The 24,586-nt window shown below is 37.6% G+C and overlaps 1 pseudogene; it reads left to right on the top strand.

The window, feature by feature from the left end:
- Positions 1-24,586, top strand: part of LOC139722987 (low-density lipoprotein receptor-related protein-like) — a 54,105-nt pseudogene that overhangs the window by 21,554 nt on the left and 7,965 nt on the right.

Below are 24,586 nucleotides of genomic sequence, written 5' to 3'. Positions count from 1 at the left end.
TCTGTACTATTTCATAGGTGTTTTCTTGGTATCTCACAAAAAGTTTAAAGCCCAATTCTCATCTCCACCAATACTGTACCATCCCTTTAGCCTCTCATTCTATGCCATCTAGTCACAGAAGCCTTTTTGTTTTTGTTTGTTTTGTTTTTGTTTTTTGCTGTGGTGCTTTTCACATTTCTTTGTTATAATTTCTACTATTCATTGTGAATATTTTATAAAATAGAGTATTTCTGTTTTATGCCTCTGCCATGAAGTGTACCCAGAGGCATTATGTTTTTGGGTTGTCCGTCTGTCCGTCTGTCCTTTCGTCCATCTGCCCTTAATCAATTTTGTGAACAGCGTAACTTCCAAGCTTGACTTGTGCAAGGTCACCTAGTATTAAGGCAAGATTGACTGAACCCGATTCTTGAATGTGCAATTTAGTTTGATTTCCTGCCTGTTCCGTCCCTACTTTTGTTCTTGTCCTTGTCATACTTGTAGTCCTTTCTTCTTGTTTGTGTGCACCTGACATCATAATATCAAAATATCATACATGGAGTCCTTGACGGATCTTGAGATGCCCTCATCTCTTAGAGTGATTCACAAATTTTACAAGCTATGCTTCTCTTGTGAATTCCACTTTTCCATATAGAGTTACAAAATAAAATTGTATTGGTCACTTGTATATTTACCTAAAAAGAAAGTTGATATTATTATAATTGTATCCATGTTTTGTTGAAACTTATGTGATTCAAAGTTTCTTAAAATACTATGTACTCATGTAAGTGTTATGTTTATTGCTTTGTATTACTTTATGTGGAAATAAAATCACTTGCATTGAATTGAATTGAATTGAAAGCAATGCATTGGGTGTTGGAAAATGATGTAGTCTCATTCTCTCCGCTTCCGCGGCTTTCTCCCTGCAGTGGAGGAGTGCCAAGATTTTGAGTTCAGGTGTGACAGCGGTCGCTGCATCTCTCGGACCAGGGTGTGCGACCTCACCAGAGACTGCCCAGACGGCGAGGATGAAGATGATGAAATGTGTGGTGAGCTAGACTTTAGCAACAGCCTGGAACTTTAATTAGTTTCATTTCATTGGCTGTTTGTTTCTAACCTCTCATCGTGCTCTTATTTTTGCTGCTCAATGTGCAATTACACCGACAGCCAGGCTGGCTTATATGAATTTAGATAAACACAATTTTGTGGATGTTTCATTGAAATCAGATGCAAAATAACGAAAGTAAGGGGATTTTTACAGTTTTCCTTGTTTTCACATTTTCACAACCAGTACTATCTCAAATGAAAATTGCATATCTGTGTAGTTCCTGGATTTTTTTTCCCATGAAAACGGCCTACTGGAAGAGTTCTTCTGTAAGCATGACTAAGAAAAGAATAATGGTCATCAATATCTTAATTAGGAATCATTTACAGGAGGGTAAAGAAAGCTAGAGAGAACTTTTTTGTTTGTCTTCTCAGGTGCTCGTAGCACCAGTTGTGCAGAGGGCTACTTTACCTGCGACAATGGTTTCTGCATTCCGGAGGCCTGGGTCTGCGACGTCGATAACGACTGTGGGGACATGTCTGACGAACCCCACAATCAGTGCTGTGAGCCTCCATGAGCCTCTTTTACTTTTGCCTGTTATAATCAAGGGGAACCAAGCCCCTGAGCATGACATATGACCTGCAATGGAAGGTCAAAGAACATTTTGATAAAGAGAAGTAATTTTGACCTGAGGCTGATACTTTTTTTTTTTTTGGGGGGGGGGGGGAGGAATCTTCTTGTGGTGAACAAAATGAATTTGGTATCGTGTCGTAGTTTCAAAATTATATATTTTCGTTCATAGGGAATATACTAAGCAGGATATATTATTTGTAGTTACTTCCTACAGTATATAACCCTTCCAATTTCCTTCTAATACCCCGTTTATACTAAGGAAAAAGGGGGTTCTGAAACCCCCTGTAGCCGCTTCGAGCAGGCTTTCAGCTCAGTATAAACAGACAGAATTCAGAAAAGGCGATCCGATCGGGTCGGTCGGGTCGGGTTCTGAAACCTCCTACTGGGGGAGGTTTCAGAACCCGCTATAGCAGGCTCGAGGAGGTTCGACTGCAGTATAAACGCAAAGGGGGTTCGAGAAGCCGCTTTTTGGCCGACCCGGAGGTAATTGCTGAAGGTCATCACCTGCTTACACCAACAACCCAGCCATTTCGACCAATCCCCGCTACAGAAAGCCTTTCAACTTGCACACTGTCACTCAAAAGCCCGCGCCATAAATCAGAGGGGAGGAGAAGATTGGACCTGGTAGGGCCTGCTAGGGTCTGCTTTTGGCGAGCAGTATAAACAGACAAGAGGCCGCTTTTTCAGAGTGGGCTTTCGAACCTCCTCAAGGAGGCTCTGAAACCCGCTAGCAGTATAAACGGGGTATAAGTTTCCTGCAATATCAGCTTAGGAGGCACAGTTTTTTTTTTTTTTTTTTTGACCTTTCTGTTTGTCAAGAGGAATAGTTGTATGTCTTTCTTTATTCATTTCAAATTCCAGTAAATGTTAGAGCTGCAATCATCTGACATCCCCCCCCTCCTTTTCAAGTTTATTTTGAATTTCTTTTATGATGGCTCTTTTACCAGAATATCCTGTGTCAAATGTTTGTTTCTCCCTCTACTGATGAATGTTGATCGTTAAGTAAAAGTGTTTGTTCAATTTCCTTTTGAATTTGTATAATGCTTCCTGTAGCTGGCAATCGGTTCAAATGCTGAACCTTTTGTGATTTTATTACTCATTTTTTCCCCCTATTTTTACATATCAGATCAAGGAACATGCCCGGCAGGCTGGTTTTCCTGTGAAGAATCATATCGCTGCATCCCTCTCTACATGCGCTGCAATGGCTTTTATGACTGCCGACGGACCGATCGCAGCGACGAGGAGGGATGTCGTAAGTCTGAAACTTAAGAATACCGAAGGCAAAAACTGTTAACCCTTTCAATACTGAAAAGATGAGGGCGCTACATGCAAATGGCTTGATTTTTTTTTATGCCTCCTCCCGAAGGGTGCCTGATGCATTTTTTTTATTTCTATTCATATTGTTGTTGTTTTTTTAGAGGGATGCAAACAATAATGCAGAAAGGGATGAAATAAAAATCATGTTGGATTTCTGTCTTTACAAGAGGCACCAGGGCCCCCATATGGCACAAAATCTATGGTAGCTTTACAACTCATGGCAACTCTGTTGACATATTGACTATTCAGTTGTCACTGCTATGGCAACACTACTCCATAGCCAGTCAAAGCCAAGGTATCACTGATTGATTGAAAAGTTGCCATTAATTGTAAAAATACCATAGTCCTATGCAACGTTGTCCGGGTTTGGTTTTGTTGTTTTTTTCAACATTTGCAACAAATGTGGGCAAAGCTTTTTCTTATGAGATTTTTATTTTTATTTATCTATTTTTATAACGAGACCCTGTTACTGTTGTATCATTTCCTGCAGCCGAGGTGACCTGTGACCCTATTGGAGATTTCCGCTGTGCCAACCACAGGTGCATTCCCAAAAGATGGGAATGCGACTTCAACAATGATTGTGGGGACTGGTCAGACGAATACCAGGGTTGTGGTAAGTTTGAATCGCTATTTAAAGGATTAACCCTGCTTTCATTTTGTTTCTCTCCATCCCTATTTTTTTTTTTTTTTTTTTTTTTTTGTGCAGGCTTCGTAATGAATTGATTAATCCAGGTATAATTTTTTCTTTCCTTTTTTTTTTCTTGCTAGTAATTCCTCATTGCAAATGGACTCTCCTATGGGAGCCTATCTAAATATTGGAGAGAAAGTACACAATCCGAAAAGTTTGAACTCAGAAAAGAGGCTCTGAAGTACAGGGTCTAGTCAAGCGCTTAATCTTTACCAAGCCATGCTGTGCGATGAATTGGACAAAAAACAGGGTGTAAGCCACCGGAGCAACAGCAAATGAAGGGATTGTCAGATTAAGCTGAAATTTAGCGTGCTGTATTAACACATTCTGTCCATGATTAATGGCAATTTTTTAAGGCAGTAGCATCATCCTTTCAAAGTTTTATATTAGAGTTGAAAGTGAAGAATGTGTACAGGGTTTTTAAAAAATGGAGAGGGGACTGTATAAGACGCACCTAATCACACTATGCTATAAAAGTGTTTGGAAAAAACTGCTGAAAACACAATTTGCTGTTTATTTTATGACCCCAAACTGTAGCATAATGTAGAAGAAGCCTTGCTCTTTCAGAAAATATTAAAATCTCAAGATTAGCTAGGATGACACAGTACATCATTCTATTTTCAGTCCTTACCCAAAATCAACGCAAGCAACTTTTTGTTGGTTTTGTGATGCACGGTCAAATTTTATCATTTTTGTTTGTAAATTGTCACACATATCTCTCAATATATACACTCATCAGAGTAGATGGATAGTTGAAAGAAAGAATTACTAAGTAGAATGAAAACAGTGTGATAGTTGATAACATATCTGGTTAAAGCATTCCTTTCATTTGTTCCTTTCTGCATGGATCTACAGTGTATCGGAACTGCAGTGAGAGTGAATTCCGATGTAGCAATCAGCGCTGTATCCAAGGGAAGCTGCTGTGTAACGGAGAGTTCAACTGTCCTGACGGGTCGGATGAGGCTGCTGACATTTGCAGTGAGTCAACTCTTTGTGAACGAATTCAATGAGAAAGTATTGCCATTTTCAAAGGGAGAATTAAAGTCTACAATCTCTGATTAGACCTTTTTTTAAATCGCAGTTGATTAACAAATTGCCCTAATTAATGGCTGATGAAAGGCAATATGTCAATCAGGTAATTCAGCCCTTTTATTCTTGAAGGAGACCGAAAAGAGATGAATTTATATCATCACCTTCTCGCAAATGTATACATGTATGTAGAGCTGTATACATGTATGTACAGTATAGTCATTTGTTGTACACAAAATGAAGTTCAGCTACACTCTGGTACAATTGTATTTCAAATTGAAGTTTGATTTACTGCCTGATTGATAGTTTTTCTATGATTGCAATTTGTGATTATAATGTTGTGGTGTTTTTTTTTCTCTCTCTCTACTGAATTTGCTCAATGCTTTTAAGAAACAAATAAAAAGAAATTGAATGTAATAAAATGTCTATCAAATTGAACTCTGTAATCATTTTTGAAATGTCATTGGAATCCTTCCATTACAAAATGCAAATAACTCTTATCCAATACTTTCCATTGCTATGCATGCTAGTTCATATGAACAATACCAATTTTGTTTTACTTAGTAAATGATGGGACTGGCTTGTGTCTTGAGCACCAGAATATTATGGAAAAGCTCTGTATGGATTATCAGTATCATTATCATACTTATGTATACAAGTCTTTTATTTCGAGTATGTCAGACCATTGAGTAACTACCAAATCAAATTTACACTCTGTATAAATCAGGGTGACACGACATTTGCTCATGCATCAATTGCTCGGGTCTCATTTTCTCCAAGGATTTACTGTTAGGGTCAGGGTTTAGGTTGTGATAGGATTTTAGGTTTAGTTTGATGTGAGGATTAGGATTAGGGTTATTGTTTGTGGGTAGAATTTATGTTTGGCTTAGCATGCAGATATTCCATGGGAGTAATTGTCAGGGGAGCAAATGTCATGGAACCATGTAAATGTGTAAACTCTTTAATTTGCAGTTTTTACTGGGTCAGTTTTACCTTTGCAACTCCTTTTGTTGTTTGCTCTTATGTTACTTGAAGCTGATGGCACTAGCTGTGAGCCTGGGTTTCAAAAGTGTGCCTTCGGGGCCTGTATCAACTCCACCCTGTTTTGCAACGGCAGGCAAAATTGCTACGATGGCTCGGACGAAAGAGACTGTGGTAAGTGGTGTATACATCGGATGTTTTTTGAGGTGCATGCATTCAGATGTACTTCAATTTGCAGTACACAGTACATGAACTTGGTGCGAACGCCTAGTACAGATCACTAACTTATAACTGTTCACAGAATTATCAGGAAGTCCCGATTTGTGAAAAATTAGAGTCACTAAGTATAGGATGTACATACAGTAGATTCATGATGCAAATACCATGGTGCTTAAGTGCAAACCTACAAGATTGTATATGTTGTGTATTAGTTAATTTTCACCTGTTCCATGCTACTTTTGGTTAGCGTGAACCTCACGAAAATATCTTCATGATTTTCTGTGCACATTTTGACATCAATTTTCACACATGGAGATGTCAAATGATTTTTTTTCCTCTTGTGAATTTGATGAATATATAGGAGTAAGCCATTGTGCTGCACAAATCTCAGAACCAGGGAATATGTTTGTTTTTGTTTTTGTTTTTTATTTTATTTTATTTTAAGGAAGAAAATTTTATCACTGGAAACTAAAACATTGACAGTATCACAGAGTTGCTGATTCCCCCAGACAGATTTTGTAGGAGACTCTTTGGAAGAAATTAGAAGAAATCAATCATTTTTGTACGTCTTGAAAAGAGAATTTATGAATTTCCTCGTTCTGTGATTTATTTTGCCCTTTGAGATACATTCAACATGTGTGTTTGTGTTTGTTTTGTGAGCAGTCAAGTGTTATACACCATCTAGGCAATAGGTGAACCAGTAGATAGAGATTTGCATGAAAGATTTTGATGCTTGTATTTAGAAATTTGTAAAAAATAATGATAGCTGCAGCCTCCTCAGGAGGTTGTTCAGCTGGGACCCGTTGCATAAAACCCTTACCGCTGGACTTACCGCTCCTTTCTAGCGGTAAGTCTTCAAATTAGCGGTAAATTTTGTAATCCTTGATGCTGATTGGCTGTGACGCCTAATTTTGACGGTAGTTACCATTGAAATTCAACGGTAAGTTTTATGCAACGGGCTCCTGGAGTTAGATTCATTGCTACAATGTCTTCCAAGAACTTTGTGAGAAAATTTTATATGAGTACAAAATTGAATTGCATGGAATGATAAATGGTTTGTTTTTCTGAATCTGGTGCTGCACACAATATTAACAACTACTAGCTGATGCTAAGATGTACGTATTTGTGAGCTCTAACATGATTCTTTTAAAGCCCTTTTATCAGTTGTCATAACGAGATGACTTCTAATGTGAAAGATATTGTTAATATGTCTGTCCAAACACACATTGTTGTCCCCGCCGAACGAGTTCGAGCAGGGGACTATGAAACGGGCTCCGTACGTGTGTGTGTCTGTGCGTCCGTGCGTCCGTGCGTCCGTCCGTCCGTCCGTGCGTCCGTCCGTGTGTGCGTCCGTGTGTGATCAAAATGTTCAATTTGCTACTTCTCTCTCATTTATGAGCCAATTTTGATTCTGTTTGCTTTATATGATAGCACTACATGGGAGCTTTAAAACTTCTACACAGAATTTCAGGTGTGACCTTTGACCTTGACCTTTGACCTATATTGTACATTTTGCTACAAAATGCTACTCCTTCGCCATTTCTAACCCGATTTCGATTCCGTTTGCTTTATGTGATGGCACTAGGTGAGGGCTTCAAAACTTCTACACAGAATTTTGACCTTTGACTTCTTTGACCTTTGACCTTGATTTTTGACCTATATTGTACATTTTGCTACAAAATGCTACTCCTTCGCCATTTCTAACCCGATTTCGATTCTGTTTGCTTTATATGATGGCACTAGTTGAGGGCGTCAAAACTTCTACACAGAATTTTGACCTTTGACTTCTTTGACCTTTGACCTTGATTTTTGTCCTATATTGTGCATTTTGCTACAAAATGCTACTCCTTCGCCATTTCTAACCCGATTTCGATTCCGTTTGCTTTATGTGATAGCACTAGATGAGGGCTTCAAAACTTCTACACAGAATTTTGACCTTTGTCTTCTTTGACCTTTGACCTTGATTTTTGACCTATATTGTACATTGGCTACAAAATGCTACTCCTTTGCCATTTCTAACCCAATTTCGATTCCATTTGCATTATGTGATGGCACTAGGTGAGGACTTCAAAACTTCTACACAGAATATTGACCTTGACTTCTTTGAACTTTGACCTTGATTTTTTACCTATATTGCACATTTTGTTACAAAATGCTACTTTCGGCGGGGACATATATTACGCACCGCGTAATTTCTACTTTTCCTTGTTCTGTTTGTCATGCCCCTGCTACATGTCGATATTGGTGTGTTCGTTACCTCGTCTGATATTGACAATTCATGGTGAGTCTCCAAACCAGTGTGTGTGTGTGTGTGTGTGTCTCCCGCACATTTTCACTGCCTCCACTCTTTGTGCATTTGTCTGCCTGTGTGCATCCATTTTTGTTTCTATGGCAGCCAGTCATGCAACTCATCTTATTTTGTTTTGCGTCTGTATTGTTACTGCTAACCAAACAAAACTGGAAATACAAACAAACAAACCCACCCTTCATGCAGTTTGCAGTGGTTGTGACTGCTGTTCACTAACACCAATTCCAATTCTAAAACCAAAAGTCATATTAGAGATAGAGTTGCCTGTGGAATATTTACTCTACATGCACTTAGGATTCTCAAAAAAGAACAACAAAAAAAGAAGTATAATTATGTTGTACATTTGGGAGCTGGCTATACAAAAGTGGCTATGTAATGGTGAGAGGTTTGATATACCTCACGCCATCATATATAGAGAGGAATATCAAGTACACTGTATAAGACAGTATGTATGCTGTTAAAAGTAGTTCTGCATAAGGATATGAGGCAATGCATGTACTGTAGAAATTCTTGATAATCAGCTCATGGACCATGGCATGTGCTTTGAATGGGTGAGCAACCTTGGGCGGTGACTAAGTGAATGAATAGTTTGAAATCAAACATCCCATTAGTTTCCATATACGTGCAGAAACTGTTGGATTTTTTGCTCTAATGCAGACACATGCATAGAAATGTGATATATATATATATGGTAATGTTGTGATAACAAGATTTCAGTGGAATAAGTAGAAAATGCAAAATAATAGCCCAAAGGTGAACCGATATTATCATAATCTTGTGGTTGCTACTTAATGTTTCATAATTGATGACAAATCCTACCCTAATAGTGTCCGTTGATCTTGTGAGTGAAAATTAATCAGATGAAACACTTGTTGGGATCATATACAATCGTACTGCTCCTCTGGCGTATTCAATTATCATGTAATAGTTTTCTTTCCCACGACTGAGTTTGTGGGGCCATTCAGGAATAAAAGTAGTGTACTAGCGCCAGTTGATTGAAATTATCCTACACATCTGATCCCCAATTACTCTAAAACAACTCCACATCCTGGCAAATTGTATCAGCCAGACAAATTTCTTGGCAGACTTCTTTGACCACATTCAACTCAAGCTGTTACTTTTTGTATCATTGATGGAATAGCTCTGCCCCCACATTTTAGTACTTCTCTGTTTCATGAAAACACTCTCTCAATATCACTCCATTCTTGTAATACTGGTCTCCTCATTGTTCCCAAAACTACATTGTAAGAACCATGTTGGGTGACAGGTTTTTTTGTTCATGTGGGATATCTTCTCTCTGGAAGAAGCTTCCTTTGCACATTATATTTGGTACTTTGGTACTACACATATCTCTTCAGTGGATTTCTTTATGACAGCACTGAAAACACCCATTTCATAAACTGTAAAAGTGGGAATTTTTGCGGTGTTGAAATTTTTGCACACGATGCAGCCACAGAAACTACAAATGTATGTGTGTGTGTGTACATATCTATAAGTGAATATACCCAAACTTGTAGGCCTTCAACCTGTATTTTGATGCTAAAATGTGTGCTATGTTCACATGCAGTGAATTTTTGACTGCTCTATGGTAGCTTACATGTTTGATGTGGAATTTATCATGCTGTTTTGTTTTCACTTTGAGGACGTCATAACTCAGCATTTAGAGGAGAGGGTAATATACAATATGCACTTATTCATTGCCTGCAAAATGGTTTCATAGCCTATGAAGTCTGTTTTATTTTTTTATTTATTTATTTTTTCAAATGGAATGTGTTTTCATTTCCTTGTCCTTTCCAAAGCAAACTAAAATATACATCCACTGTTGCTTGGGTCAATTCTGGTTCCTCGAAATCAGTCATCCCTGCTTGAGTGAAATTCTACATTATAGTCTTTTTTTAGAGCTCATGAATATGCATGAAGGTAATTGGAAGTGGATACATTGGAATATCTTATGGGGAACGTGGTGGTGCATGAATGTATTTTGTACACTATATGCAGGGCTCGACATTACCAATGTCCTGAGTCCACTAAAAAAAAAAAAAAAAAAAAAAAAATGGATATTGGTCCGCCAAATTTTCAATAAGGTTATTATGTAATGGCCCAGTGGGGTACTTATCATTCAAAATGGATTGTTTCCAATTGTTCTGGGCCACTAAAATATGATTTTGAAAGATTTTAGTGACCCTAACAAGTCACTAGAGAAGTAAAGTGAGTGTCAAGCCCTGTTGTACATTGTATGTCAGGGTAATCTTGTGTCATAAAAGGAATTACAGATGTATGGGAAATCAGGACTTACTTCAGGCTCAGGGGTCTTATCTCTGTGAAATTGGTTACCTTTAAACTTTCCTCTTTGTGATGTAGACATACAAAGTTGTTTGAAGACGGGTTTTGTGGATGCAGTATGAGGTGTATATACATGTATTCTGGATAGTTTCTGCCTGTTAGCATTCTTTCTTTCTCCACTGGGTTAAAAAAAAAAGAACAACAACATATATCAAGCAAACTCTTGGTATTTTGTCTCTCTTTCTCTCTCTCTCTCTCTTTCTCTGCATGATGCTTGAAAGGTTTTACTTTCAACATTGCTTTTTTTTTCTTTTCATTTGATTTTTTTTTTCATTTGATTGATACAGTGCTAATTGTCAGTGTTAATTCACTGCATCATTTGAATTTGAAAATACTTAGAAACATTTTGCAATGGACACTATTCAAATCTTTCATATCGTTATTGTCACCCAGATTATGACCTGATGGTTTCTGAAGACAGCTAGATCTGTCATTTTTACTACTTTATAAGTTTTACATTGTATGCTGTGGTTCTTTTGCCTTTTTCAGCTACAGTGCACGCTTGAGCTCAAGTCACTGTGCAGTGTTTCTGTTTCAGTTCTTCTGAAAATTCCCCCTGTTTTCTCCGTATGGCAATTTGCTGTCCTACCTCTGATGCAAATTTTGCTGATTGGTCATTAATGGATCATGTGATTTATAGATGAGATATAAATCCAAATAATACTGATTTATGTTGTATGCCCAGACTTTTGTTTGCTTCTGCTATTACTGAACTACGATTTACTATTCAGAACATCTTCAGTTGATTGCGCCCTCATGGGTTGTCAATGTGGGCAGGCCGGCTTTTCATGCTCATCCAAAGAATCCTCTCTTGGGTAGATATCAAGGGTAGACGTGGTGGTCAGAAGAATGATTATTTTCATTCCTTTTCCATGTCAGCTGTGGGAGTATTTTATTGATCCACACTCTATCATGATGTACATGTAGATATAATGCCGTATGATCCAGTTGCTGTTACAAATGAATGATTTTGTTCACATTTTTGCCAAAAAAAAAGAGAGAGTAATTCTATAATGGTGAAATATAATTCGATAGAAATCAAAAAGATTGCAATGATGATAAGAGTAATGATGAGGATAATGACAATAATAATGAAATGAACAATGATAGTGATACATTGTTATAGTAGTAGTAGTAGTAGTGGCAGTAGTAGTAGTAGTAACAGTAGTAGTAATAGTTAGTAGTAGTAGTAGTAGTAGTAGTAGTAGTAGTAGTAGTAGTAGTAATAATAACAACAACAATAATGCTAACGATAATGATAATAATTACAATGATAATCATGATGATTAGAATTATCTAAGCAGCGTTAATAATATGGTAATGATGATTTTAACAGTAGTCCACATCAAATATTGAAATGTTTATATATGTGTTGTTTTGATTTGTTGTTGTTGTCTCTTCAGATTCAGTTGAACCGTCGTGTTCGGCAAGTGAGTTCATGTGTCGCAACAGCCGCTGCATCTTCAATGAATACGTCTGTGATGGGAGTAACGACTGTGGTGATGACACCGACGAAAGCACGGAAGCCTGTCGTGAGTTTGAACTCTACACCTTTACTGTCTCTCATTTCTTTTTAACCCATATATAAAAAAAAAGTAGACTTAAAATTCTGCACTTTGTGTTACTGAGCCCGAATCAGTCATCATTCTTAAATATGGTTTGTGGAAAGAACATTTCAACATTTACACTTTTTTACTGGTGTATTATTCAAATTCTAATCTATTTTCCTTGCCTTCTGAAGGAGTAAGGTCAGAATGCATTTAACAATGTTGTCGTAGAAATATGAAGCTTCTGAAATTTCCTGTACAGTTTCTCTGTGTTCTTCTTCTCCTGTGTTATGGCAATTATTGTGAGTTCCCATGTAGAAAGATTGACACATTCATGATATCAACCAAACCTTTTAAGAATTCTTGATTCTGAATACCTGTGTAATTTTATCCAAGTTTTGCTGAGTATTTTCTAATATTTCTACATTTTCTAGAAGTTTGGTGAAAACTTCCCCACCTGGTCCAAAGGGGTGAGTTTGCACCTGCAAGCTCCAGTTAAACCTTTCTGTGCCAGGGACTTTGGATAGTACAGGTACAATGCTATGAGGTTTCCTCTGCCAATCATCACTCAAAGCACACACAGGGTTGATCTCTTATCTCTCGTCACCTTATATTGTCAGGTGCCAGTACGTGTGAGGGTAGTGATCGATTCCTCTGCCCCATCTCCGGGCTGTGCATCTGGAGGGCTCAGCTGTGTGACGGTTTCAACAATTGTGGTAGTGGAGACAGCTCTGATGAACAAGGCTGTGAGTTTGTCATTTCTGTCAACAACAACAACAACAACAACAACAACAACAACAACAACAACAACAACAACAACAACAACAACAACAACAACAAAATTAAATTCTCACACCTCTTCCCCCCCCCAAAAAAAAGGGGAAATTTTAAAAAAAAAATAAAAAAAAATAGTGGAAAAAAAATGGAGGGAATATTTTTCCAACTCCAATTTGATGAGCAATTTCAGCTGATGAACAATATTTCAAATGATATCCTGTACACTTCTGTGGAAGAAAACTGCTAGCAATGGTGTAAAAATGTATAGCAAATTGCGATGCGATACCAGGAAAATTATTCCCAGTGCTGTATACCGGTATTGTCGGATTTTAGTGAATTAGAGTAAAATATTGTTGTTCCTTTGAGCCAAGCTCTGCCATTCCCATGAAAGATTTTGGCCTATTGATTTGATTGTGGAATTTTGAAAGCCTCCTTTTTATTGCTGAGTTAATGCCTAATTCTGAAATTGACAGCACATTCCAGAAGATTTAGGATCCTCTTTCTCTGTCAAATTGGCAATCTTGTGGTAAATTCCCATCTGCATGCAGATTAATGAATAACCATTTTCACCTATCCCTTATCAAATATGATTTACATGTGCAGTGAAATTCAATGGTGCCAATTTAATATTGACAATTGAGATTTTACTTTCTGCAGCAAAATTCCTTCAGGAATTGATGAAGTATTGAACAATGCCACTGATGTACTTTACATGCCATATATTTTCAAGAGAAGTTTTAATCTCCATGCAATTTATGAAATATTAATCCCACAATATATCTGACATTGCATACATGCCAAATGAAAATTGGAGCCAGTCATATGGCAAATAAAAAAAATTTCTGTGGCACACATAGAATTATCTTTTATTTGCTCTAAAACAGAGTGATTTATCTTAATAATATCTTCTATACTCAGAACCCTGCACATCCAGAAGCCATTGATGTTAATGTGTTTTTGGTTTTTGTTTTCCATCATGCTTTATCAGGTACAACTGTACAATGTGGAACCGACAGTTTCCGATGCAATAATGGGACTTGCATCAGTTTCAATGACGTCTGTAATGATGTCATTGACTGCCCTGATGGATACGATGAGCTAGGATGCAGTAAGAATACATCTGATCTATTCTGCCTCCAGCCGTAGATATCCTCTCGATTATCAAATGTCTATGATTCCTTGGACATTAATTGTGCAGAGATGACACATTTCCGGAAATTTCCGGAATTCCGGATTTTTCCAAAAAGAGGGAAGCTTTCCAGAATTTCCGGCAAGCTGGCAAAAAATTGTATTTCTAGATTCTCCGGGAATGTGTGAATAACTACTGAGATAATGTGCCTATTTGCTCTCTCCGTCTCTCTCGGCGACCTCCGCACGCAATACATGCAGCATGAAAGCAACGATGTTTTTCTTTCAAAGCATTTGCCAATTTGATGAGTGTCATCATTGCATTGATTACTGTCATAATGCATATTACGAGCGCTAGTACCGACGATCGGTATTACCCAGTTCAAATATACGGTCTTCAAATTGGCTTGTAGTACCGAAAGTAATCGCTTATTTCAGTTAACTTGAAAGAACAGAGATTTTTTCCCATAGAAAAGCATGTGAATCGCGCGCCGCACACCGCGAAGCAGCTAGAGCTAGACAGGCGACCATAGTGCCCCGCGGCACCAGAACCCATAATTCTACTCCGAAAATAACAAAAAGTCCTTACCGTGGGAGGGGGGACACCCCCCTCCCACATCCACCCCCCCTCGGTCGCTTCGCTCCCTCGCATGTGATTTTCAGGAAATTTGGACAGCTCCCTGTGGCATCTCTGATTGTGCGAAGATATGATGATTTGAACTTTAATAGTGATTGTGGTGATGGTAGGTAATTATGACTACTGATAGATTAATTGTAACATTTGAGCAACCCTATTTTTTATGATGACCAGAATCATCTTTGTAATTATAGTGCTATTTTCATATTCTTGTCATTGATTATTTCATATTGATAATAGAGTTTTTTTTGTTGTTGGTGTGTTGATGATATTCAGATGGCTGTATTGATAATGAAACTACTCATAATGATGTGATGATAAAATGATGACAGTGAAAATGTTTGGATAACTCTTGTCCTTTAAGTTCCTCATTATCCTTATCACAATGGTCATTATATTCCTCTATTTTAAATGTCTTAAAGTTTGATTGTTTGTGGGACAAGTTTTGTAAATTAAGCCATCAATTTGATTTTCCGCACAAAGTTGATCTACATTTCCATATCATGTTCTCAGAGTATGATGCATTCTGGGTATCATAACTTTGTCCACCAATCATCCATCCTCCAGATAAAGATTCTTCATGTGCCGTGGACAATGGGGGCTGCGAGCAAGTGTGCACGTCGGTCACAGATACCACCACCATCTTGTGCCAGTGTAGGGCGGGCTACGCTCTCTCTCGGGATGGCCGCAGCTGCGTGGGTAAGTCGGAGTCATTTGTGAAAATTTATACAAATTTATGCAAGAAATTGGACTTGGGTGATTATCAAGTCATGAAAGCATACATTTAAAATGATCGATTTTGTGATAGATAGTCTGCTCTGATCTTCCCACATTAGACTTGGTGTATACCAGGGTTGAAAATCCTGTAGACTCCCGTAGAAATCCAGTAAGAAGCCCGTATTGGTTTGTAATTTTTTTTTCTATTTCTGTTTCTGTTTCTTATTGAGACCAATAAAAACTCCATCCAAAAGTACATCAGTTAAATGCCTACATACAATGTATGTGCACCAACAGAAATCCGATAGAAACCCATAGAGTTTAAACCAAATGGATATCCAATAGGTCTTGTTGGTCCTGTTGTTTTTGTTTTTTTATTTCAGGGAACCCATGCAGTGTGAGAGCCTATAGGACGTTTTATTGGTCCTGTTGGTTCCAGTTGCTTTTGCTGGTTTCTATTAATTTCCTGTTGAGCCCAATAAAAGTTAATCCATAGATGCAGTCAGCCAAGTAATGCATATTCATGAGGAATAAGGCTGCATGCAATATCATTTTTTATCCTTTTTGAATGTGACGTTTATCAAATATGAAAATAAGCATTGTGCGTGTAGATTACAGGCCATAATTTTTTTGTTGTAATATTCCTTTTCATTTATGCATCATCATATTTCATTATTTGATATTAAATGTTTCACATTTCTTTAAATATTTCAAATTTCTATTTATTACACCCATTCATTTTCAGTGCGAATGTGCAGTCAATTTTTGGGCACAATTAGCAGTAGTACATAAACAAAATTCATTTCTTTTTCTGTTTCCTCCCCCACCAATAAAAAAGGGAATTCCTTATTGTACTTGCGATCTATTTTCTAAGTTGCCCAGTATTTTAGTGTGTTTTACTAACAAAACCTAGTGTTTTTCAGCGAATCTAATTATAAACTTCTAAAATATATTTGGATATGGTATTGATATTTAGCAGCATGCAAATGTAGACTCTTGACCTAACACCACATTTTGACCAATGTTCTTAAATTGGTTTTTGTATTTTTTGATGCAGAGGAAGAAATTTAGGATGGTATTTGCTTATGAGGCTGAATCAAATTGCTATTTTCTATTCTCTTTCCTGCAGATGTGAATGAATGCCTGGATTTTGTATGCATCCAATCCTGCACCGACATAAAGGGGAGTTATCAGTGCTCCTGTGCCGAGGGCTACGATGGCTTGAACAACACGTGTGATGCACAAGGTATAAACACAGATGACTGTAACATTTATTATTTTATTTACTATTTGCAGATGAAACAAAAAACCAGCCTTAGTGCTTCAACATAGTTCTAAAATGCAAGTGAGGGATAGAAACACCCAAAATAAAAATGTTAATCCATATAATCAGTGTAAAAAGTGAGAGAGTTTCAAAGATTTGTTGCTACCATCTCTGGATATTATGAAGACAACATCATATGTGACCGTGCACCTCAAAACGAACATAAAGTCGCACACCCTGATTTTGCGTGAGGACTGAAAATAAGTGAAATGGGTCAACCTAGCCCAACTTGACTTTTTCATATTTTCTGAAAGAGCGGGTCTTCCTTTACATTATGCTAAAATTTGGTATCATAAAACGGGCAGGAAAATGTGTTTTTTAGCAGTTTATCTCGAACATTTTTGGTAGAATAGTATGATTAGGTGTGTCTTTAGAATCCCTTTTTCATTTCTGAAAAACCTTGTCCACACTCTTCACTTTCAAATCTAATAAATTTTGAAAGGATAGAGCTACTGCTTTGAAAGTTGGCATTAATTATGGACAGAATGTGTTAATGAGGCATGCTTAATTTCAGTTTAATCTAATAATCTCTTTATTGCTATTACTCTGGTGGTTTACTTCCTGTTTTTGTCCCATTCATCGCACAGCCAGCACGGTTTTGTAAAGATTAAGCGCTTGAATAGACACTGTATTTCAGAGCCTCTTTTCTCAGTTTACACTTTTTATGAGTTTGTGCTTTCTTTCCAATATTTAGATAGGTTAGGAGAGTCCATTTGATTTGAGTTATACATCATTTTAAAGCTTAAAGTCTACTCTTTCAGAATATGGTCTTAACTAAAAATTCATGTCTGGCGACTTTTTGTTTGTTTTGAGGTGCACGGTCACATATTATGATGTCATGTATGGAAATGACATAAAGAAAATATTGACAGAATTAAACATAGCTATATAGTTTTTAATTTCTGTTAAAATTATAGAGTGCTTGACTTACCTTTATCAGGAAGCAGGGGAAACAATATTACCCCTAATGTGTCAGTAAGAAGTCAAGAGAAAGTGTACTTTTCATTAAAGAAATGATATCTTGTGGAGTTCTGTTTATGTTTTCTTTATTTTTTTTAACATGAGTGACATCACTAACTGTTGTTATCTTCTCATCTAGCGATGGCTGCACAAAAACTTTTAAATATTCATTACTTTTGATCACATTGTCTGCTTCTCTTAAGATTTTCACTGATATGTTTTCTAGCAATAATGCTTCCTTCACAATTTACGCAGTCCTATGTATTTGGGTGAACTTGTCATTTAAGGTGCAGAGAAAGACTGGCGTTATGCTTTGCATGGTCTTGAGACAGGATGAATATGTCGGTCTTGTTCATTTTCTTTTCCTTGTATTCAAATGGCTGTAACTGAATTCTTGGACATGTGTTGTCTACAGGAGCTCAAGAGTACCTGATAGTGGCCGATGGTCAGACTATATTCACAAACCGCGACGGGGAGAGGAACAAGGTCGTTGACCATCAAACAAGGGTCAGTGGTCTGGACTACATGCTGGAAACAAGTGAGTTTTTTGCTTTTATGTTTAGATGCTGACTGTTTATGCTTACCCATATCAAGCATTTTTGTAGATGCATATGTAAGGCTGTACAATTGCTGTTCGACATTATGTTTCTTTTTTTTTTTCTTCCTCTATGTGGATGACCTTATATGATACTGTAAAAGTGGAAATTTTCGCAGTGTTGAAATATTCCTGCATTTTGCGCAACCAGAACCTAGCGCAAAAATAAAAGCACCCAAATATTTTTGCCTGCCGTATGTTGCAGTAGTTGATGTCTTGATTCTGCAGAATTAAAATCATGCAAAACTCTTCTTGCCCGGAGCGTGAAAAATGAGTCGCGCAAAAATATCATAGCTTTTACAATAGCATTTACTTATTCTGTCCTAGTGATGGACTGCTTAGCCATGTTAACAGGTTTGAGGTTGCTTGGATAGCATGGACTTGGGTGGACATACTGTACAATGTAGATACAAATGGAAAAAATTAACCAGAAACATAAAAATGTTTGGGTGTGTATGTGGAAAAAGAACTATGAAAGGGCCTACATGTACATTAAAGTGTGTTTTTTTGGTTGCAGATCTCATTGATTGTATCTTTTATCATTGGTTTTGAAAGGTAATGGAGATCAGAATATACAAATAACGAACAAAATGTACCGGTACATTGTATATATACATGTATATATATTCGATATGAAATAGAATAATAAAGGTAGTTGAAGAAGAGGCATTAAGGTGCATATTACTTTACTTACATTTCCAGCATAGATGTATACTGGTACACATGTATGTAATGCTAGCACATTTGACGGTATATTCAAATATTGCTCCAGTTGAAGGCAGGTTGTTCTTTAAAGCATGGCAACACAAAAGGTAAACTTAAAAAAAAAAAATGAGAGATTTTGTTTGTACAGTCGTTAAGGGGGGGGGGGGAAGCATGATTTTTGGAGAAAGATGCAGAAAACTTATAAATATGTGTGGAAACAAACACTGCAGTATATACAGATGTAATTTATGGGAAATCATGGTGGTGGATATAATTCTGTAGAACTTTTATTGGATACACAATTAAGAGAATTAGTCAATCAGTGTCAGTGTGATCGAAAGTATCTCCCTGTCTCATGACGTCTCTTGATGTCTTTCCTCAGGGTATGTGTATTTTGTGGACAGCGAGGCTCGCAGCATCAAGCGACACTCACTGGATCTCGACAGCAGCTTTGCGCCGGAGAACCTGGCGGTGGATAACGTCTTCCGACCCATCGACATCGCCGTGGATTGGATCGGAAGGTAACTAGATCGAGGGTTCATTCCATAGTCTCATATGACACCAGCAGGGTGAGAGATACCACAAGTGTATAATTTTCCCCTGAAAAAAATATACACTGTACACCATATACATCAGCTGTAGGCTTACACCAAAATATTGTCATCCATAACATAAATGCAATGTTAATTTATCTTACATGTAGGATTTTACTAGATTGCGTCTCCAAAAAAAAAGAAAAAAAAGAAAAAAGAATTACGTATACGCCATTTAATAGCAAGTCAAATTATTCACGAATTTGGACTTTGCGACAATTTTGTGAGTAGTTGAATTCATGATCAAGGAGTACAGTACTGCAAGGATAAAATCTAAACGTGTACGTCTCATTCATGTTGGAATTAGAATAAGATTTTCGCATGTTTTCAAATTCGTGAATATTTGAGAGGAAGAAAGAGAGAGAAGAGAGAGAGAGACGGTTGGAAGGAGAGACTATATGTAAGATAGGGAGAGATAAATAACACAAAGTGAATTATTTATACTTTTCTCTCTCTCCAGAAACATTTACTTCACAGACCAGGGGTCACCGACCCTCGTCACAACCCGGCGTCGGCGCAGGCGACAGGTGGCATCTGACCCCTACCCAAAAATTGCAGTGGCCAACTTGGAGGGTCACTTCGAGATGACGCTGACCAAGCAGAATGTGGAGTCACCGACAGCACTAGTGGTCAATCCACGCAGGGGGTAGGTTTTGGCTCATTTTGTAGGCATATAAGTTATAGAATTTATATTTACATACAGGGTAACTACAAAAATTATAATTTCTTGTGATTTCAGTGTGATTATTATTTTTAATTATTTGTAGAATCTGCTGACCAAGCAGAATGTGGAGTCAGCGACAGCACTAGTGGTCAATCCATACAGGGGGTAGGGGCACACTTTCTTTTAGCAAAATCAAGATATTAGTGGGTTTTTTTTTGTGTGTGGACAATATGTTCATTATTTCATCTGTACTTCTGCACAGCACGCTCTAGTGATCGTAATACTTCAAATCTTCTTTTCTCTCTTTTTATGAAACTGCACCTCCTAATTCCCTCTTATTTCAGTCACTTTTTGAATGGGTTTGAATGGTCCAATTTTAACAAGCTATATATCATTTAAAGCTTAGAACTTTTTTCTTTTTAATTGCAGTATGTAGAAAAATATTAAATTCACTTGGCATGCTTTTTGTGAGTTTTGACCTGGGCAGTCACAAATGCACAAATCTTGTTTTTTTTTTCTGCAGATATGTCTACTGGGCTGATTCCGGATCGACCGTCGGGAGTGCCTTCATCGGCAGGGCCTACATGAACGGCGAGAATTCCATCCAGATCGTTCGCAGAGGCCTGGTGCAGCCTACAGGGATGACCATCGACTTCGCCAATGAAGACCGCATCTTCTTCATCGACCAGAAGCTGAACATCCTTCAAGGGATGGCGTTTGATGGGAGCAACCGCAAGACACTGATGAGTGGAGGTGATTGTACAAATGATTAAAAATTATCATCACACTGAAATCGCAAAAAATCATAATTTTTGTAGTTACCATGTAGGTATATATATGTTCTATAACTTATATGCATACAAAATGAGCCATAATGTATATCAAAGTGTATCTGAACCCTGAAATTTGAATTTGAGGAGTGTAAAGACATGTCCTTTACCCTAGAGAAAGTTCTTGCTCAACGCAAAAAGTGCCCATAACTGAGAAATGTTATTTTTTTTTATATTGTCCCTTGATCATGCATGCTGCACTAGTAGCTACGCTAGCCCATTGGTGTGCGCACGATTCCTTCACTTGCCTCTGTTTGCAAACATGTATATCAAATACTTTCTATACACATTGCCTAGTACTGAATAGAATGCCTACACGTACAGCTACATGTGTGTGCATGCTTGAGCCTGTCAGTTTAAAGGGTGTGTACAGTTCTGGTCGAGGTGAAGATTTAGCATTTAACGTTTTGCGAGATATTCAGAAACCACTCTATATGATGTCAAAGAGCATGCAGTTCTAGGGGGTATCAAACGTTTATTCGATGAAAATCGGTTTTGAAGTGGCTGAAATATCCAAAAACAAGGTGAAACAAAGAGATCCTAATAAAGTTGTGGCATGTCGCCTTTTATTATTAGCACTTTTCTGGATATCTCAGCCATTTGAAAACCAATTTTCATCAAATAAACGTTGAATCCTTCTTATAATTACATGCTCTTTCATATTTCATAAGAGGCTTTTCATTATCTCACTTAGGAATGTTCAAAACATGAATCCCTACCTCAACCAGTACTGTACAGTCCCTTTAACAAGTGATACCAAAAATCAGAGTTTGCACAGAAAGTTATCAAACTACACAATCGAATACAATCAATAAAGCCCAGATGACTAGTTTCAGATCAAGTCGCCTATAATTTTAGGTGTTTTGAGACTGATCTTTTTCATTCAGTATCACTCTATGGAAACAACCTCGCACTCAGATTTCTCAGAGATATTGCTAATACAATAAATACGATGTCAGAAAATTAATTTTTTGTGTTCAGATGCACTTTGAGCATCAACAAATTATTTTCCTTTCTGATGATAAGAATGATGATTACACTCTCTAATAATACAGTGTTAAAATGATAATAAATGATAGTGAAGGCATCACTGTTTTGTCTTCTGCTGCTTGTACCAAAACAACAAATAGCATAAATTCCTTCCTCTCACCTTGGATTCCCATGTGTGTTCCTACCTTACAGCTTTGTTCAATCCATTCCAAGTGGAGGTGTTTGAAGACACGTTTTACTGGACGGCCAGCTCGACGGGAGAAGTCTTGGCGGCGAAGCGTCTAAATACGGCGAAGAACGTCACTGAAATTCCAAACCTTGTCAACCCCGGCGGAATCCGCATGTACCAATTTCAGCGCTACCCACAGCACTGTAAGTCAATGATAAACTTTATATGCTAGAGGTACTTCATGGGTTTTTCATTTTCGTAAATTTTTTTTGAGTCAGGTGCTATCCCTGAAGTTAACATCATGAAAAAAATTTTATCTCTGATCCAAACATGCGCATGTGCACATTTCTCCTGTCATCACTCTCCTTCAAAATCATGAATGTAACCACTGGCGAATTTGTCAGGAAAACCTGATCTATAAGAAAGTAAACTTGTTAGATATGTAGAGATACACGTATCTCATTATATCACAAAGTATCATACTGTGAGATAGAATAATCCCTCAATAATTAGACACCGAGTTCAAGAGGACCCCAAGCCTCTAAGCTCAACAAAGTCTTCCCAGCAAACCATTAGTGCATTATTTCTGCCACATATTCAGACGCTCAGATCGACTAGCTGGCTTTTGTATTTGTCATATTCTACCTGCATACATCTTCCCTTGTCCCTTTTTATGTAGTTTCAGAGTAAGCATCCTGGCTTGAAAAGTTTTGAATTTCTGTCCATATGGAGAGGAGAGCATGCTGCTGTAGTAAAGGATTATAGTGACCAGGGTAATGATATACAGTATTGTCAAATGCACGAAGCTATTAAGTATGGTAAAAAAAGGAGTATATACAATACCACACAACCACTTTTATTACTAGTATTGTTGTTGTTGGTGTTCCAATAATTATTCTATAGTATTGTCATTATCATCATACAATGTATTTATCATTTCTTTGTTGTAATGTATTACTTATGCCATTATTTTCATCTGCCAACATCATTAAATCATGATCATCGCACCTTCAAATGACATAAGTCATCATAGAGTTCTGTTTTCGTGACTGAAGTCTAGTGGCGATTTTATATTCCTTATGGAAAATGATGGAAGATGACATTCATGGAATGGATACATACTCAAGTTGTATCAAAGCAATGCAACTTCTACATTTGAAACTACATCTGAGTGAAATTCGTCTGAAAATAATTCCTCAGAGCCCTACAGATGTCTCTTCATTTGATTGGTTTATCATTACATCAGCGTTTGTATCGTCTTCTCTGAACATGTTTTCTACTCTGAAATCTTTTTTTTTTTTTTTGGTCATTTATGTTTCCCTCCTAACATCTCTCCCAACCCCAGTGGACAACCCATGCACTAATCGCATCTGCAATGGGCTGTGCCTTCTTGCCCCTGATGACGATGGTGGAGTTACGTCAAATTGTGATGGTAAGTTCTCCTGACATTAAGATCTTCACCTTTAAATTGCCTGGGAGTAGATTATTGTTGAGCAGCTGTTTGTGTACAGCGTATTTGTGAGGGAGCTGTTGCAGCGCATGGTATGAGACCAGGGAGCATCAATCATAGGGGTCCCTGGGTTTACCCTTGGCAGACCTGCTTGTGCCTTTTGACATGGCAAGGCATGGTGTCCTCATAGCCTGGTCCATTAGAAGAGACTCAGTAGCCATGATGGTCACACTGGTAAACGATTGCGAAGTTTAAGATCGCGATCTTCAAGATCTCAAAGTTTTGCCAGTGTGACTGCAAACGCTTCCTGCGAAACTACTTGCGTAATTTCTCACTCAAAGTAGGGAAATTTCCCGGACCCCTGCCAATCTTTGGCATCTCCGGGCAGTTGTGAAGCAAGTCAATTGTCACATGACAGGTCCAACGTCTGTTTGTATGCATTGTGATGTATGTTTGTGCATATTTTTATCACAGTCACTTTAACTCTTTAGTGGTGCACTAGACTCTTCTTCTTTCTTGCAAACGTGCACCAGTGACTCAAAGTTTGAGAACTTTGAACATCACAAAGTTTGGCTGCCAGTGATGTGGACAGAAGAACAAAGATTGTGAAGAATTTGCAATTCTAATTTTGCAATCTTTTGCCAGTGTGACTGCTGCTGCAGTCAATAATTGGTCCTGTAGCTGCTCACTTTATATATACACAAGCATTCATTGCTTCCATGGTGGCTACATAAAACGGTTATCAATTCAAATAAAAAATGAATTAATCAATCCTAAGAATTTGTGTGAAGTACTGGTGGGAATCGTCATGACACTAGTTGCTCAGTCCTAAAGTGTGCACTTATTGCACACCTGAATACTCATCCCTCATATTCTCAAGCACAGGATGGAACTGTAAATATATATTTAGTCAAATATGCTGATTTTCCCCCTCTATCCTATGGTATTGTTTGTCATTTGT

Source organism: Diadema antillarum, unplaced genomic scaffold (assembly GCF_040938485.1).
Source record: "Diadema antillarum isolate AM-2024a unplaced genomic scaffold, OU_Dant_1.0 scf00000179, whole genome shotgun sequence".
NCBI lineage: Eukaryota > Metazoa > Echinodermata > Echinoidea > Diadematoida > Diadematidae > Diadema > Diadema antillarum.
The sequence above is the reverse complement of the archived record's forward strand: the minus strand, read 5'-3'. Positions and strand labels throughout refer to the sequence as shown.